The sequence below is a fragment of the Diabrotica undecimpunctata genome, chromosome 1 (genome assembly GCF_040954645.1).
Source record: "Diabrotica undecimpunctata isolate CICGRU chromosome 1, icDiaUnde3, whole genome shotgun sequence".
NCBI classification, from domain to species: Eukaryota; Metazoa; Arthropoda; class Insecta; order Coleoptera; family Chrysomelidae; genus Diabrotica; species Diabrotica undecimpunctata.
This window is the reverse complement of record NC_092803.1, coordinates 10,456,968-10,476,105: the sequence shown is the minus strand read 5'-3', so window position 1 is coordinate 10,476,105 and position 19,138 is coordinate 10,456,968. Positions and strand designations below refer to the sequence as shown.

The window sequence follows — 19,138 nt, the reverse complement described above, 5'->3', positions numbered from 1 at the left end:
ACATTTAGAATTTATTAATTATTACAAATCCTTTTAAATTTTAATGAAAGCAATTATTACTTTTAGCAAAAAAATGTCTGTCATTACTTTAAAATTTAATCGCTTAAAAAGTTACCTGAATTTCACTGTTTCGCATTTAACTTTGAAAAAACTTGTTAAACATCTATGGGACATCTATCTGGACATATTCTCCAACAGGGACAAGGTAACCATTTCTATACTCAGGAACGAACAATCAAGAGATGTAAAATTAGGTTCGGTGGAGGAAGCAAGCTGACGACGGGGACATCCTATATAATAATTTTCAAAAGCTCCGGTGTACTGCACAAATCTTATGATGATTACTCTGTTCTAAACTGTCATTATGAAAAGAGTATTATCACCTTAACCGGTCTTAAGACATTGCACACAAAGAATTGGCTACGGATTTAAAATCCGCCAAACGTCTTTCTCGTCTCAAATCTCTTGCTTGACTTCTTATGCGATAGATTTTACAAATTCAACCAAAATAAATTCCCCTCGCGTCTCACAGCTAGTTTGTGCGGCCTACGAACCTAAACAAACAATCTACCCTCCTTGACCTCGTTCTTAGCAACGAACCGACAAAAAAACATCTTGATTATTTACTTTTAAATTGAGTACCTGGAAATAAATTCGTCGAAATAACACATAACACGTATTATATTGATTATTTTAACTTTGTAACTCGATTTTTAGTTTTAACCGGAATTATCTTCTACCTGAGAATGTAACAGAGACAAACACATCTATATTTAGAAACAACTGAATTCAAAACTTAAAACAGAATTTATACTATTATAATATAGATATTAAATATAAAACGCTACAATATATATATATATATTTATATATATATATATATATATATATATATATATATATATATATATATATATATATATATATATATATATATATAAATTTCACTACATATCTAAAAAATATTCCTTATTTCACCTATAATTATACTAGAGCATAAATGGCAGTATTGACCCGTTTAAAATTAAACTCTGATCTCTTTCCATCCCACTTATATAAAATTGAAATACTTAACTCTCTTGTCTGTATTTGTGACAACGTATCTATTGATAATCTAAATTACATATTCCTCGAGTGTTCTCTGAACTCTCGGTTCTCTTTAATTCTGCATCAAAAACTAATTTACAATGAGTTTCCATTACCGCTAAATATTACAGCTTGCCTCTCTGCCTAAGATAAATCGGTACTTGATTCCATCATAAATTTTATCAGAAATGCAAAATAGTGTTATAGTTTAAAGAAATAGGCAACGTGATATATTTCAAGTATTTAACACTTTGACTGCGGCGGTTATATAGTTAATATACTAGTTCTTGCGTCACATGCCCCCGGGGATACGTTATGGTCTATTCTGTCTGTGTGTCACATGCCCCCTATGGCATGTGTGTACATGTAAGTACTTCATGCGTTCTAGTACATAGAAGTACAACTTTTACATATAGTACACACAGAAAACTATTTTAGAAGTATCAATCTACTTTCCTCTCAAACAGGACATGCCTCCAACATCCGGTGTAGCACAGACAGCTAAACAAACTTTCTCTTGGAGGTAATTAGATAAAATTAAAGCTGTTTATAAAAACAAAATACTTTATAATAAAATAAACAGAACAAACGCCCTTTAAAATTGATTGGTAATTTCTGCTTCTTCTTATTAACTATGTGCCTTATTAAAACAAGGCAAACAGTATTCAGGTTGACCAGGGCAATCGGAACAAAAAGTTATAATCCTACGAACTTTTTTATCCATTTCACGGTAGCTTAAACCTGAAGATTTTATTACTTGACGACAGCCTCTATATGACTTTCGTCGTGTCCTTTCAGGTTCTTCAGGCTTGGTAAAAGTATGCACTCTTTTTTTGGAAGTGGTTTTTCTTCAGGCGATTGTTTTAAATTATAAGCTAACTGACGCGACGTCTAAATTCTGTAATGCTCATTTTTGTTTCAGAGAACCTATTAAATATAATTAAACTATTAACAATAGCTATTCCGAGTATTGTCTTAAATACTACTTTCCTAAAAAAAATTAATAAGAAAGAGATATTAAAATTATAACTTATTTTTTTTTCTTACCGGTACAATTGCAAGCTTCGACGTCTGATTAGAATAGTCTACGCCATTCTTTGCAGAGTTAAAATGAATTACACATTTCGGTTTCACAATATCCTCTTTTTGCCTATTCTGCTTTTCTGTTGAAATCAACTGTTAGTTAGTAGTAGTTAGTCAGTATCGGCTGAGACACTTAAAATCATTAAGGTAGGTCTATTATCCATCCACTTAATAATTCTTAGTCCATCTTTCTGTTTTGCAATGACCTCCGTTGGCTTCATCTTCTTAGTAGTTGTTTATTTTTTCCTGTGTGAATACTTACATTGAAAGTATAGCCTTCAAGAGAACAGAGTTTGTATCGTTTTACTCCATATTTATGAGTATTGTTGGGGATGTACTGACGAAAATGGAGTCTCCCTCTGGAAGGTACCATAGATTCATCTATAACGAGAATGTTATCAGGCTCCATTATTCTTTGAAAATTTTGAATCAACTTCATAACTAAATTTTCTATTTTGCATAATCTATTAGTGGGATCTTCTTCTTCTTCTTCTACGGCACTACAGCCCAAAATGAGCCTTGGCCTCCTTTATTTTTTGCCTCCACCCTTGTCTGTCTGTGGCTGCTCTTCTCCATATACGGACTCCTAAAAGTGCTTGTGCGTCGCTGCTTACTGTGTCTTCCCAGCGCTTTCTTGGCTTTCCAACTGGTCTCTTTCCCTGCATTCTGGCGTTCAGTGCTCGTTTTGGTAGCCTATCCTCTCCCATTCGTATCACATGTCCGGCCCATTGCAATCTTTGTATTCTAATGAAGTCTGACAGGGGTGTTTCCTTATACAGTTGATAGAGCTCGTTGTTATATCGAATTCTGAAGATTCCGTTTTCCCTCACAGGTCCTAGTATTCTCCTCAGTACTTTTCTTTCGAATGTGTCGAATTTGTTTTTGGATGTTTCTTTCAGGACCCATGCTTCGCTGCCATAACATGCTATTGGCCGAATTAAAGTTTTATAGATTCTCATCTTTGTATTTCGGTGGACACTTTTAGACCGAAATATATGGGAGAGGGCAAAATAAGCTTTGTTTGCCTGCGTTATCCTTTTTCGTATTTCTCCATCCTCTGCTCCATCGGCATATATTTCTACTCCCAGGTATGTAAACTTTCCAACCGTTTCAATGTCATCTTCATGCATAATGTTTTGTGGGATTATATTTCTTCTCATCTGTATCATTATTTTTGTTTTTTCTGTGTTAATTTCCAGACCTAGCCTTTTCGTTTGTGTTTTTAACTCTGCGTATGCTTCCTGTGCTCCTGTTGATGTTCTACTCATAATATTAATATCATCGGCGTAGGCAGCCAGTTGAACCGTTTTATTGGTGGGATCTAATGTCTTATAATTTAAAAAATAAAGAAGTTTCAATAAAAGCAAAAAGCAGTATCGAGTTAAAACATTTGCGATAAATTTATTATAAAATATATCATCTTTAGACCAATATAAATTTAAATGTAGTACGTGAGTGAGACCCATTGCAATTATTACCTCTAGGAAGGCTCTTATTTTAGTTTTGTTTGTGGCTATCCATAAATTTAACCTGGATTTTCTTGAGTGTCGCATACCTAATTGTTGAACAGCATAAATGTTGGTTTCATTAACAATAATATCCAATATGTTATCACGAAATGACTAAAAACGTCTATTGAATTCCGTACCGCATGTGGTTCAATACCAACTAATGTATTCTTTCTTACTACAAAATCGTGATCATCTACTAAATCTTCTTCTAAATCCCACCATTCATCACTATCACCATGCTCAGCACTCTGTTCATTATTATCTGATGGAACTTGCTCATATGGTGTAGAAATAATTTCGTCATCACTATCAATAGAAGAATTTAAATCAGAGGATGAAGAAAATTTAGCAAAATAACTTTTATCCAGCAATGAATCGTCACTGTCAAAGGGATCTTCGATACTGTCGGCATCAAATGAAGTTAAGTTGCTGTTTGCTTATTCTCCATATCGAGTTCATCAGCCTGTTTGTTATCCATTTCGTGTTCTATTTCTGTTCGTATAAACTGTTGTTCGTTTTCATTATTAAAATTTTCATAACTTTCAATACACCCTGTATTATCATGTAATTCATTCAAAATAGTATTTGTTTCAAAACTTCCTCCAAAGTTTTTATGATCACTGATTTTTTGCTCATTTGCAACTTCTATCACCTATTGTTTCACTATATCAGCCATATATCTTGCCCTTTTCGACATTTTGACAAGTACTACTCACATTTCAATGAACAATGAATACAATAAGCTGAAACTAAATATATACAGCGACAAGCACCAACACGTTGAAACGAATGGCTATGACACATGCCTCCCGGGATCTGTGACGTATAGTAACAATAAATTTTTGTTTATATGCGGCACGTGTCTACGGGGGCATGTCTCATATTACCGACATCAGTAGCGAGAATTAAAAATTTGCTATCGATAGCTATTTGATATACTTAAAACAACGTACAAATACCATTTTTATCGCTACCGCAAGATTTGACGGTTTGACCAATTTTACTATAGCACAGTTAAAAAATTACGCACATGCCCCTGGGGGTACGTGACGCAGTCAAGGGGTTAATTATTTTCATGTTTTAAATAGATTTTGTCTAATTCCATGATACTCCCCTCCCCCTACACACACATACACACAAAATTCTTACTGAACATAGAATATATGAAATTAAATATTTAACTTTTCAAGTGATTCGAATTAAATTTTAGATTTAAAAAATTGTTTGATGGCCACTGCTCATTGCCTAATTACTAACCGGTTTTTATATATGGATTTTACTTTATTATCAATGCTAAATAGAAAAAAAATATAAAAGGATATGGGAATGCCATAACTGTAATGATTAAGCTCATTCTAGATTGAAAATGGCAAATAACCAATGGAATCAGATCAATTCAGGCAAAAGCATCTCCTGGATCAAATATCAAAAATTTACTCGCTAAAATTGATAGCCCCTTATCTGTAAATACGCCTTGCTATTATTCAATACCCATTTTTAATTATTTTGTGGAGAACGATCTTTTGTTTGAATAATAACCCCATTAATATTGTTTTGAGGTTTGTTTGAAGCCTTTCACTCCATTCCGGCTGCTCCCAAAGCTTCTGTTTATAAATATGTCATTTTGTTCGAGGGCGGGGTGGTTGAGTTGGAAAACCAGTCGATGGGGGAGTAGTGGTTATCGGCAGCAATGACGCTGTAATCAAGTAAATTGCGTTACGTCACGGCACATTCCTAATCACGGCTTCTCATTAATCAGTCAAATCGGGTCCAGGTCATGAGGGACCTTTGACAGAATCAGTTCAGTTCAATTTTAATTAAATGGAATGATATTGACAAAGGGTTAGATACAACGGCGGAACAAGTGTAGTATACAGTCAACCAGGGATAAAGATGTGATTATATTTAAAGTGATTAGAGGTTAAGTCAGAGTTAAGACCTTACGCGCTTATTCAGTTGTAATGATACAAAAGTCAAACTTCTTTATATTGTAGTAATTAGAATAGGTTTTGTAAGATCAAACTTAATAAATACTAAAAATAAATACAAAGAAGATGACAAAATAAATCGTATAATTACGAAAATTCTATTAATCAAGAGAACTATCTAAAAACGCTCGAAAAAACAAAGAATTCAGAAATATTTTATACCAAAATAATTGCCTCGATATGTTTAGATCATGGTTCTATATGTTTCATTTATCATGGATCATAAGTTTGCTGAAGAAATTAGAACAAACTTTCCTCTTGTCAATTACAAAGTATAAAAAGTACTATACGTTTTAAACAAGTGGATAAATTTCTGTAAGAAATGTTTCCAAGTTTTGCTACGCCACTTCTTCTTGCCGTCTCCTATCGGACGTTGGCTACCATCACAGCAATATTTAGTTTGTTGGCTGCAGCTCTAAATAACTGTATTGAACTGCACCCATACCACTCCCTTTAATTTCGCAACCAGGAAATCCTCCTACGTCCCACATTTCTCTTTCCCGAGATTTTTCCTTGGATTATGAGTCTAAGCAGAGAGTACTTTTCTCCTCTCAATATGTGGCCCAGATATTCCAGTTTTTTCGTTTGTATGGTTTTTATGACTTCGCATTCCTTCCCCATCTTCAGCAGAACATCTTGATTTGTTACTCTTTCTGTCCATGGTATTTTCCACATTCTCCTGTAACACCACATCTTGAATGCCTCAATGTTTTTGATGTTTATCGTTTTCAGTGTCCAGGCTTCCATACCGTACAAAAAAACGGAGAAAACATAGCACCTTAACATTCTCGTTCTTAAGTTTATATTTATGTCCCGGCTGCATAGGAACTTTTTCATTTTGACAAACGATTGTCTCGCTATCTCTATTCGCCTCTTGATTTCTCTTGTCTGGTCATTAGTATTAGTGAAGCAAACCCCTAAATATTTGTAGGACGTAGCTCTTTCAACTGGCTGATTATTTATGGTTAAATTCACATTCTTTGGTACAATCATGAATTTAGTCTTTTTGATGTTTAGTTTTAGACCATACTTTTTGGTATGGATGTTTATGTTTTCCATCAAAAACTGTAAACTTGCTAGGTTATCTGTTACTATTAGCGTGTCATCAGAGTATCGTATATTGTTAATTAACTCTCCGTTAATGTTCATACCAATGTTTTGCTCTAGGAGCGCTTCCCGACATACGCCACTGATAGCAATTAACTTACAATTCCCAACTTCTACCTAGGTAAATTCTCATGAAAGTCGAAAATGTATTTAAAAGATATGTTTACCCGTAGATTAACTTTCTCCGACCAATTCCAAAAATTTCTCTGTTAGACAAGAATTCAAAAGGTCGGTTTTTACTTACCTCTGTATAGAAATATCGAAGTTGTCTCCTGCCGCTCGAAAATCCCTTGCAATAGTCAGGTATTGAAAATCGGAATTTTAAGTCAATATAATATTGTACCCCACTCTGCCTGTGGTGACTAATGGGTGGATTGAGTAGCTCAGGAGTCACCATTGCCGGTCCTAAGCCCGGGTAAAGGAGGAAGGTTGGGCAGTGGGCTAACAACCCACTCCCGAAAAAACACACTGTTATGAAACCTAAACATTTGCCTCGGAACAAGGGAAACTTTCGGAAACGACTAAAGCTACGAAACATGGACTATGCATTTGGAAGTTGGAATGTGAGGACGCTAAATAGACCAGGAGCTCAAACTGCACTTCTACAAGAACTAAAAAGATATAATCTTATGATCACTGCTCTTCAGGAGACAAGATGGCTGGGGAAAGGTGTCAGGGACACCAAAACGCACACAATTCTATATAGTGGCAAAGAACAAGGAATCAAAGAATGTGGAGTTGCATTTGTGGTAGATAATGTTTTTAAGTCAAAAATCATAGACTTCCAGGCAGTGATTAATATTATGAGTAGAACATCAACAGGAGCACAGGAAGCATACGCAGAGTTAAAAACACAAACGAAAAGGCTAGGTCTGGAAATTAACACAGAAAAAACAAAAATAATGGTACAGACGAGAAGAAATATAATCCCACAAAACATTATGCATGAAGATGACATTGAAACGGTTGGAAAGTTTACATACCTTGGAGTAGAAATATATGCCGATGGAGCAGAGGATGGAGAAATACGAAAAAGGATAACGCAGGCAAACAAAGCTTATTTTGCCCTCTCGCATATATTTCGGTCTAAAAGTGTCCACCGAAATACAAAGATGAGAATCTATAAAACTTTAATTCGGCCAATAGCATGTTATGGCAGCGAAGCATGGGTCCTGAAAGAAACATCCAAAAACAAACTCGACACATTCGAAAGAAAAGTACTGAGGAGAATACTAGGACCTGTGAGGGAAAACGGAATCTTCAGAATTCGATATAACAACGAGCTCTATCAACTGTATAAGGAAACACCCCTGTCAGACTTCATTAGAATACAAAGATTGCAATGGGCCGGACATGTGATACGAATGGGAGAGGATAGGCTACCAAAACGAGCACTGAACGCCAGAATGCAGGGAAAGAGACCAGTTGGAAAGCCAAGAAAGCGCTGGGACGACACAGTAAGCAGCGACGCACAAACACTTTTAGGAGTCCGTGTATGGAGAAGAGCAGCCACAGACAGACAAGGGTGGAGGCAAAAAATAAAGGAGGCCAAGGCTCATTTTGGGCTGTAGTGCCGTAGAAGAAGAAGATAATATTGTACCCCAGCTTAACTGGTCGCTCGCATATTAGTTAGTTTTTAGTTTCGAATTCAATATAATTCGACTCATTTTTAGTTTAAGAGTTTTAAGTTTCCTAGCTGAGCTGGTACTTCTTGTTTTTAGAGTTTTATCTCGCGCATTGTAGTTATCGTTACATAGCTTAGAGTTAAAAGCTGAACGCTCATTAGTTATCGAGTTTATTCATATATAAGAAAACGTCCTTAGTTGAAGTGATAGTTAGTAGTAATATTTAATCTGTATCAGTACTTGTGTTTGTAGTGTGTCGTGGACCAGTGTATAGACAGTGATCGGGGCTATTTCAATAAAGAACTTGCGCTAAAACTTTGGCTAAATATCAACTTGATTGTAGTAACATTCAATTATTAAATTACGTATTGTTTGAACTGCTTGTGTTCTTATTTCTACCAACAAGTAAATACATTTTATCTATTTAATAAGTATAATAAATTTACTTTAAAATTAAAATTGTAATTGAAATTGAATGTTAGATTAAATTTTTTGTATGTTACTGACAAAAGTTGATATTCGAATATACATATTTGCCTAAGTCTAATTAATTACTAACGCTCCAAACGCAATCATTGCAAAAAACGGGCAGCACTTGTAAAAGTATTACAAATTGCACGGCATAGGCTAACGGGTACAGTTGTTGGCCGGTCACTAGTGTTTGGCCACTTTCACAAAAATTCGAAATATAAAGATTTTCAGAAACTATAAGGAAATAAATTTATTTGCATTGAAATTTGGCAACATTGCTATATATTTGGTCTAGCTATAATCTCTCCCAGTTAATAATTATCTAGTTGTTACTGCATGTTATGTTCAAAGTTTAACAGGTGTATCCAGTTTTAAGAGTTTTTTAAAGAATTTGTTGAGAAAGGCTATTCACGAGGTGAGTTATCTTGGCTGATAGTATTATGTATCTGGGGTTATGAATTTTTGGCGGTAAATTTGAGTTGCCAAGCACTGTCTTATCTTAAATATGTCCGTGTTAGTGATTGGCCTACCGACCTGTTGCTGTACCTACTTTAAATTAAAATATTTATTATAATTTAGACTTTTTTAGCCTAGTTTGGTCCAAGATAAGGTATTTCAAATATTTTTTCCTATTTTTTTTTAAATAATAACCAGTGGTTGGCGGACTGCCAATCACTAAACCACAGGGTGGCCAATAACTGTAATGTGTAATGAGAATATATTTTTTGTCCGGATTCGTATTTATAAAATTACAATTATTTTAGTTGTTATAAAATTAGTGCTAATGTGGGCATATTAAATCAAGTCCGTATTGTAGCTAACATAAAACGTATCACAAATAATATACACAACAAGATCTTCAGTCTGCTTTTCAGGTCATAGAAAATGGCATGACCCAACGAAAAGCCGCTGAACAATTTAATGTGCCAAGAGCAACATTGCAATTTACAGCAAGCGAAAAATTTAATGAAAAACTACCGTTGTTCTTAATCATATTCTTTGTTTGGAGGTTTAAAGCATTGGATCATAACATGCTAAGACAAAGGTTTTCCTGTAAGAGTGAAAGATATATATATATATATATATATATATATATATATATATATATATATATACATATATATATATATATATATATATATATATATATATATATATATATATATATATATAAGGTTTTCTGGAAAGAGGTTGTTATAGATCCTTATTAACCTGACACCCAGATTTAAGTAAAAGAACTCCAGAAGCAGTAACGGCAGCAAGTTGTTGTGTCTGACAAAGATATAAAAAAATTATTCACCGGTGTTCAAGAATACTTGCATCCTAAAGATAAGATTGATATTCTTAAAGGCCCTTCAAGTATTTTGAATGGCGATGAAACCCGCTTCCTGGGAAGCAAAAATGTAGGTATAACAAATAGAGCATCACTGCAAAGTTAATCAGACGTTTTTGTTTACCTTTGCAGCATCTGGAGAAACAACATCACCAATGATTATTTACCCTTATAAAAGAATTCCTAGCAATCTTCTAAATTCCGTTCCACGAGAATGGGGCATAGGATATAGCGATACGAGATGGATGAAGAATGAAAACTTCTATGAATATATAGGAAACGTCTTATATAAGTACCTAGTTGCGAAAAACACTAAATTTCCAGTCATTTTGTTCGTTGATGGTCATAAAACTCACTTAATCATTCAAACCAGTGAATTATGTTCCAAGTTACCAATTTTTTTACTGGCATTATATCCCAATGCGACCAGAATTATACAACCCGCAGATATTGGGGCATTTAAATTATTAAAGGTAAATTGGAACCAGGCACTACTACAGTTTACACGTGAAAACACGAACTAAGTAAGTAGTTACCAAAGAGAATTTTGCATTGGTACGAAACACAGCTATTAGTCAATTAAAATCAGATTCCATAATTAATGACTTTAAAGCATCTTGATTGTATCAATGGAACCCTAAAGCAATAGACTATTCCAAATGTTTAGAAAAGATCAAAGACCCGAATAAAGGTATTAATCACACTATTTCTATGACAAAATCAGTACCATATGAAGATTTTGTACACGCAGTTAAAGCCGAAAAAATATTAGAATTTCAAATTTTGGATAATTGCGAAGAACTAAATGAAGATCCAAAACTGCTTGGTAATATATTTAATTTATTTAAAAATACCATAGATCTACCAATGATACAGACTACAGAGACACGTGGAATCACAAATGATATACAAGATACCTCTATCATCACAGAAACCCATATATCTTCAGATATTACACTTAACCCTGTAGGTGGTAATGAAATCATATGCAACGTACAAGATATTCGTGTTATTACCGAAGAAAATTAATTTTCGAATTTTTAAGTTTACCTTCCAGAAAACGGTGATATTATATATAATATAAAAGATGTCACAGAAGATACAATGACTTAAGATATTCAGTCGACATACAATAATATGCCTTTAGTTCATCAATTAATACAACTCATTATCTAAAGAAATTGATACCTCAATTGACAAATTCTTTTTTTGACCAAAAATCCAAGAAAGAAAGGGCAAAAAGTAGACACAAAGATTGATTTTCGTGCCCATTTCTTGAGATCATCAAAATGCAGAGAGGCGTAAAATTGAAGAAAAAGCGGAACAAAAAAAAAATTAAATTAGAACTAAAACAAAAGCGAGTTGACGCAAAAGCAAACAATAAAGTCAAAAAAACAAGGAAACCAAGATGAAAGTAATAAAAAAATTTTCACAAGAGTCAATTCCGGTAGCAAAAAATGTCAAACTGTTGTGAAGAATGAAGAAAATGTTACAGTAAATACAGGTGATATTGCAGACACACATATTTTGAAAGCAGACACACTTATTGATCAAACAATCAAACGCATTACTTTGAAAAATGGAGTTAGAGTACATATACCAGAAGTGATTAACCTCAAAGAAACACAAGAATTGTCACGGAACCAATTTGCTGATTATTTAGAGGAAAACGTTCGTCCACAATTGATAACATATTTTTTGATGTCTGCAACAATAAAATTCATTGAATTTAAAGAATATATCCCAAAGCAAATATACAAATTTGGAAACCAGCAAAGAAAAACGTACTGGTTAGTCGGCTAAAAGAAAGTTGTTTTTTAAAACTGAGGCAATTCCAGAACATGAAAAAATACAAATTCCCTTAGTTAAAGGTGAAACAAGTAGACGATACCAAATCACCTGTAAATAACCTTTTGTATACAGGATTGTGTCATTCTTGTTCTTATAATATATCTAAATCAAAAGTTGGAATAAAATGTCTATTTTGTGTTAAAGACTACCATATGGTACTTGTGCAAAGAAACAACACGCAATTGTAAAGAGTTTTGTATGCCTTAGCTGCACAAACAAACAAAAAATTAGGAATTTTATGAGTGGCCAATGACTTAATTCTATATGCCAATAACTATGTTTGTATGGCCAATAACTGTAAAGTTCTGTAAGTTTTCAAATTTGTGATTAAAATACCTTTAGTTTTTATAAAATTTGCATGTTGTAGCGTTTTAAATTTTTTTAGCTACGAAATATTTATATATTACAAAATTTTCTAATAACTCCTGGACTATATAGGTACATAAATCTGTTTGTCTTTATTTACATTCAAATCCCCCAAAGAAAAAATCGAGTTACGAAGTTAAAATAATCAATATAATATGTGTTATTTCTACGAATTTAAAAAAAGTTGTTTTGATTCAAGGCTAAATCCCCGGTCTGTCAAGAAATTTTGTTGTAAGAACGAGGTCGAGAGGGGTATTTTGTTTGTTTAGGTTCGTTGGCCACAAACTGGTTCGAGACGTGAAGGGAAATTTATTTGGCATTGAATTTTAAAATGTAACAGAGATAAAAAGTCAAGCAAGAGATTTCAGACTAGAAAGATGTTTGGGCGATTTTGAGTCAGGAGTCGATTCATTTTTTTTTGTGTTATGTCTTAATACCGGTGAAAGGTTGGATAATACTCTTTTGCAATAATGCAGTTTAGAACAGAGTATCAACCATAAGATTTGTGCAGTACACCGGAACTGATGAAATTTTGAAAATGATTATATAGGACGTCCCACCAGCTTTGTTGTCGTTTGCCTGTTTGATCCAACCCCATCTACGTCAGATCTTCATTCCTGAGTACGGAAATGGTTTCCTTTTTGTTCCAGTTGAGAGTTTTGTCCTTGCAGCTCCAATCCCAGAGATAGTAGCAAGTTTCTCAAAGTTAAGTGGCAAAGTTTGTGAATTAAGGTAACAATTAACATATTAATTTTTCCAAATTAAATAGACATTATTTTTGATAATTCATAATTGCTTTCATTAAAATAAAAGAATTTGTAATATTTAAAGTTTTTATATTGTGTTAGAGGCGTGGCCAACAAAATGTCATAATTTATTCTGTCTTACAATGTTATGTTGACATATGACATTTTGGCTTAAATCTGCTGTTGTTGTAAAACAATTTTAATTTTATTATTATATAGAAAAGATATTTCATATATAAGGTTAAATTTTAAAATATTTTCATAAACAAGGATATCCTTATTTTTTAATAATCTAATTTGGCCACATTAATTACCATTTTGGCCAATTAATAACCTAGGAACCATTTCGAAAATTTTTGTAGCAATCTCCTTTGTAAACAGATAAGCACGTAAGTTTTTGTTAATTTTGTTATTATGTTATTTAGTATGCTTCTTGTGCAATCTGTATTTTTGATAACTGTTTGTTTGAGACAAAAATAAACGTTTGATTTTTTTCTCTGATCCATTTGTTTGTATTTATTTTAGAAAAATCTCCTAACCTTTTTTGTGTTTACTTTTTTTAGGAAGGAATGGCCTTTTTCTTCTTTCCTTCAGCAAGATTAGGATCCTTCAAAGCGGCGCCCTTATCCTAAATTGCTAAAAGCCCTTTCTTTTTGTCTTAATTGCCCAGTTGTTCAGAAGATTTGTATAAGTATCCATTTATTTCATTTTTTTGTAGTTACCCCAATCCGACACCCTTGTCATTCACTTACCCACGACACCAGCTCTCGAGTTAACCCCTGAGTGCCGTTCGCACAAGTAACGATTGTTTTGCTTGTCCTATCTTCGCCCCCATAGTTTCTGTTCCCAATTTTCCACCCCTTATAATAATACCCCATGTGGTAGGCAAAATAATTCGTTACAATGTCAATGTTTCATTGCTCTTAAAAAAAGCTTATAAAATATTTTTCCTTAAAAGATATCAATTAACAATTTTAATTCGAGTGTCCAATGACTGTACCCGTTACCCTAGTTGTAGTATTATTTATATTATGCGGAGAATGTGATAAAATACTTCTATAACAATAATTTTAATCATATTGCCCAATTTTAGTTTTTATTATTCATATTGTCCGTGCAATATTTTTTTAATGTTTAAATTATCATCTTGTCTAGAACATAAATAGTAAGTAAGTATTTAATTATAAATTCCTTTGTTTTAAAATATTTAATTTCCACCAATATTTCTCCCCTTGCATTTTCATGACAGCTTGGCCCAGAAATTTCATCAGAACCTGTCGACGGTGCGATAAAAAATTAAATTAAATTGTACCAATTCATTTAGGGCGGTTCTAAATATAATTTTGTATACCGCCAACTTCGTGCCGGAGTTGAACTTTTTTGAGGAACTCTCTAGCTTCCTACACTCCGAATGCGTGGGCGTAATTGGAGTTATCGGCAGTCTCCACTTGTTTTCGTTTAAAAAGAATAACTTGATGCGATGAATAGAGTTGTGCTTTTGGCTTTTAATAAAAAAAAATGTGGGGGTTAGAGTAAAACTCTTGTTAAACATATTTTGCTTTAAGAGTCTTTTTATACCATTTCTGAGAATAAAATAAAATGGAATTAGGTAATAATATGCAGCAATATTGTTTAATATTTGTAATTGGTAATTTATGGAATACCAATACGCTGTTAAAAGCTTTTGTTAAGTTTTTAGATGACGGTAACAAACCAAGACGAAACTGTCGTTAAAAAAAATCTTATCTTTCTCAACGATCCTATGCCACAATTACATCTGTAATAATACAAATGAAACAATAACGGGTGAAACATAACTATTTTTAAATAATTTAATTCATTGTCGAAATCAGATCTTAACAATACATATTATTTCAAATAAATTATCTTCAATTACATTTGTGGTGAATTCCCAGAAAATATAATTATAAATAGTAATTAGGCCAACCAAAACGGAAGAAATTGTTTTTGGAGAGACAATAGCAACTTCCGTACCCGCTAAACAACAAAACAAATTAAACAATTGATTTAATTCATAAACTCAAGCTCACAAAGCGCTTGCTAGCAGCGTCTCCTACTAGAACGTCGGTAGACGGTCTCTTAGCATATAATTAGACGCATCATATTATTCATTTACACAATAAATAGCGTCGCTGTCGTTGTTTCATAACGGCCTTATTGAAGCATCGAGATCAAAGCAGATGCCAGAGGTAACGAAGTGATGGGAGATAGTGCGGAGACAAATAGCGTGATGCATGGGTTGGTGCTAAACGAGCTATGAGCTGTTGTTCCGGATATAGTTGGCCAATTAGGTCAAAAGTGTCAGAAACCAATATTATTAACTCATCAGCATCTTTAATATCATTTATTTATTTACTTTCCATAGCATTTTTTAAAACTAAGTTAAGTAAGCTCATAAATACAATGTAGTACAATATCCTGAAATTAGAACTGATGATTAATTTACTAAAATGTGTTAGCGCTGCATTTTAATCCAAAATATATATTTTTGTACTCGCTATAACATCATTTGAAAGTTTTGTATTGTTTTTTATAACATGCATTTCTAATATTCTAGAAAACAAATAATTTGCATCTGATAGGATTATCGAAGCCTTGCAATCTATAGAGATTGTGGCTAAGGTGTAGCATTTTATATTGAAGTCCCCTCGTATAAGTGATATAAACCATTTTAGAGTTGTTTATTATTTTAAAGATGTGTACTTTCTCAGCATTTTCTTTTAATGTCTTACTCGAAGTCGCCTTATAATTTTGGTACGTCGTAGAAATGGAATCTTCTGCGTTTTAATGACTGTCAAGTGTTTGTTTATTTTCAACTTATATGAACGAATTTTTAAATTCGTCATTCATGCTTGGGTCGCTGTAGGTGCCAGTGTGGATCAAGTTCTTGCTTGGTTCGCTGTGTGGATCACAAGTATAGATCCACAAATTCATCGTCGAATTTGTGTTTTCCTGTTATTGGCCCCTTTGTGTAGAAGTATGTAGCAGTGAAGCCTTAAGTAGTTAGTGTATCCTAATAGTTGGGGGATTTGTGCAGTACACTGATGAAATTTTGAAGCAGTATATAGGATGTCCCACCAGTTTTGTTGTCATTTTCCTGTTTGGTCCAACTCCATCCACGTCAGATTTTCGTTCCAGATTATGGAAATGAGTGCAAAATTACTAGTGAAAAATCAAGGTATCATTTAATGTTTTAAATTTTAAAGTAACGACAGACATTTTTTTGCTAAAGTAATAGTTGCTTTCATTGCTTAAAAGGATAATTTTTTTATTTGTAAAAATTTTTATATTTACCACTTATATATCTTACAAGATAAAAAGAAGGTACATTCAGGGTAACAATGATAAAAAAAATGTTTTTAAACATGAGAGAAAATCCTAATACAATTTATAGGAAGATATCCAGTATCATTAGAGATACTTCAATTAAAATTCTTGGAAAAACGCAAAAAAGAAATTATTTAAACGCAGGAAGAATTGCTAAATGAATAATTTCTGGGCATAATATTTCCATTTCAATGAAGGAAAACGAGCTGAAATGCGATAAAAGATGTCAATTTTATCCATTTTATAAAGGACTTAAAATAGATCGATTAGCTCAATAGCCTCACTTCAAGTCCGAATAAAGGACGAAGATTGTGCACCAAGACAAAAAATCTATTTTGTTAGAAATAGAATTGCTAGAGAAACCAATCCTAGACCTAATTTTTCCATTTAAGTGAAAGAAAATCAACTGAAATGCAATAACTACTGAATAATAATTCTTCTACTAAACACTTTCTCTAATATTGTGGAACATCGTTTATGTCAGGTTAACGACCTAGACCGAAATCTGTCCGGGGTATTACCAGGCCAAACCATTTGATCATGATGTAGATCTTCAATTCAAATTTAAAATATTTGTCGAGTCTAAAGCAGCATAAGATGATATTTCCAGTAAAAATCCAAAACGACACAGTATCTTCCTTTGAGTCACACAGAAAGTTAGAAAGAAATGGGTGAATATATCACAAATATATCACTGTATTAAGAAACATATGTGCAAATTAAGTTAAGCAATAAAATAACAAAAACAATTAATACGATAATTTTTCGACTGTTCTAACAACCATTCAAATTTCTTTATTTTGTGTCATGTGGAACAATTTCACCCAATCATGTTAACATTAGACTGATAATTGCATTCAGTGCAATTTTCAATCCCTATGACAACACCATCGAGTTTGACAACTTCATCCAAATAAATTTCAAAATGTAACGTTTATAAATATTATGCGTGGTAATAGATCTTCTATAGTAGAGAACAGCAACGAATCTAATGTTAACTTAAATTTTAATAATTGTACTTTCACTAACTGTACTTTTAATAAATAAAGGTTTGGTTATGTTGAGTTATGATTTTTTTTTTCGAAAAATTATCCGCCGAATATCCCTCGGACATTGATGAATGCCTCATAATTTCATGACAAATTTCTCAAGCTCGTTGCTTGGTAACAGCACTCAGCCTTCGGCTTCGTGTTGTTACCAAGAAACGAGCTTTCGATTGTCATGAAATTATCTCGTCTGTTATCAATGTCCTAGGGATATTACTACTGACAACTGCATTAAAAAAGGATGTAGTCTATTACTTAAAATTTTAAACATATAAGTAAATCAGGCTTTGAAAAGATGGTATAGAAAATTCGGAACAATGGGCATACCAATACAAGAGAATTTAATAAGTTAACCACTTTTCGTAGATGACCAAGTCATCTTACCACAGAACAGGGAGAACATGGAATATATTAGTAAATTAAACGAAGAATGCGAGCTCCGGGGACTAAATAAAATATGTATAAGACCGAATACTTATGTATTAGATCTCTATCCAAAGAAAACAAAAAAAAAAGAAGATTATTCAGAGCATAGTGCTTTGTGATGAAACTTATAAATATGGAGCATAAAGAAGTATATACAAATTTAAGTTATAGATCACATTAAACTACTACAAAGACAATAATCATTCCTGTCTTAAAAATTAATAAACCTAAATATAGCCCAGAATCATACCGACCTATATCTCTGACATCGATATCGTGCAAATTAATAGAAAGTATTGTTAACTCCATGGCATGTGATACGCAGTAACAGTACAGGGCATGTGATACGCAGTAACGACAATCGCCTTATTAACAATGTGTTCTGGGAAAGGCCAGAGGGAAGAAGGTCTGTAGGGCGGTCTAGAAAAAGGTGGAAAGATGCAGCCAAAGAAGATCTAGAGAAAATGGGAGTGCGACAATGGGAATTACTGGCACAGGACCGACAAACATGGAAGCCAATAGTAAACGCGGCAAAGACTCGCGAAGAGTTGTAGCGCCATTGATGATGATGATGATTGTTAACTCCAGACTCTTATGGATTTTAGAAAATTCCAATTTCTCAATCACCAAGCAAAATGACTTTAGAAAAGATCAGACAACCACAGATAATATTTTAGACTTGTAAAGTAAGATACATGAAGCTCTTGCGACAAACCAAATATGTGTTGCTATATTTTTTTTATTTAGAACGTGCATTAAATAAAGTTTAAAAGCACAAGATATTGAGTCAACTTCATAAATGGAATATTCAAGGTCACTGCCTTGTCTTCATCCAAAACTTTTTAAAAAACAACTCTTTTTAAGTGATACTAAATAGTATTTTTTCAAATATTTATAGTTTGGAAAATGGTACACCCCAAGGATCCATTCTCAGCCCAACAGCATTTCTATTATCAATAAACGATATAATCAAAAACATTTAAAAAACCTTTCAACCCCGTCTATCCGCTGACGACCTAGTGGATCTATTAAAGATACAAATATATTCTTAATGTCCTCAATTCTTTAAAACTTTTTAGATACTTTCGAAAATTGGTTTCATCTTACAGGTTTTCAATGTTCAATACAAAAATCAATAGAAGTTGTATTCT

The 19,138-nt window shown here is 33.1% G+C and overlaps 1 protein-coding gene across 1 annotated transcript in view; it reads left to right on the top strand.

Annotated features, from left to right (window-relative positions):
- The window catches only part of LOC140444602 (monocarboxylate transporter 2-like), a 798,852-nt gene that overhangs the window by 633,129 nt on the left and 146,585 nt on the right, over positions 1-19,138 (top strand). The window lies entirely within an intron of this gene.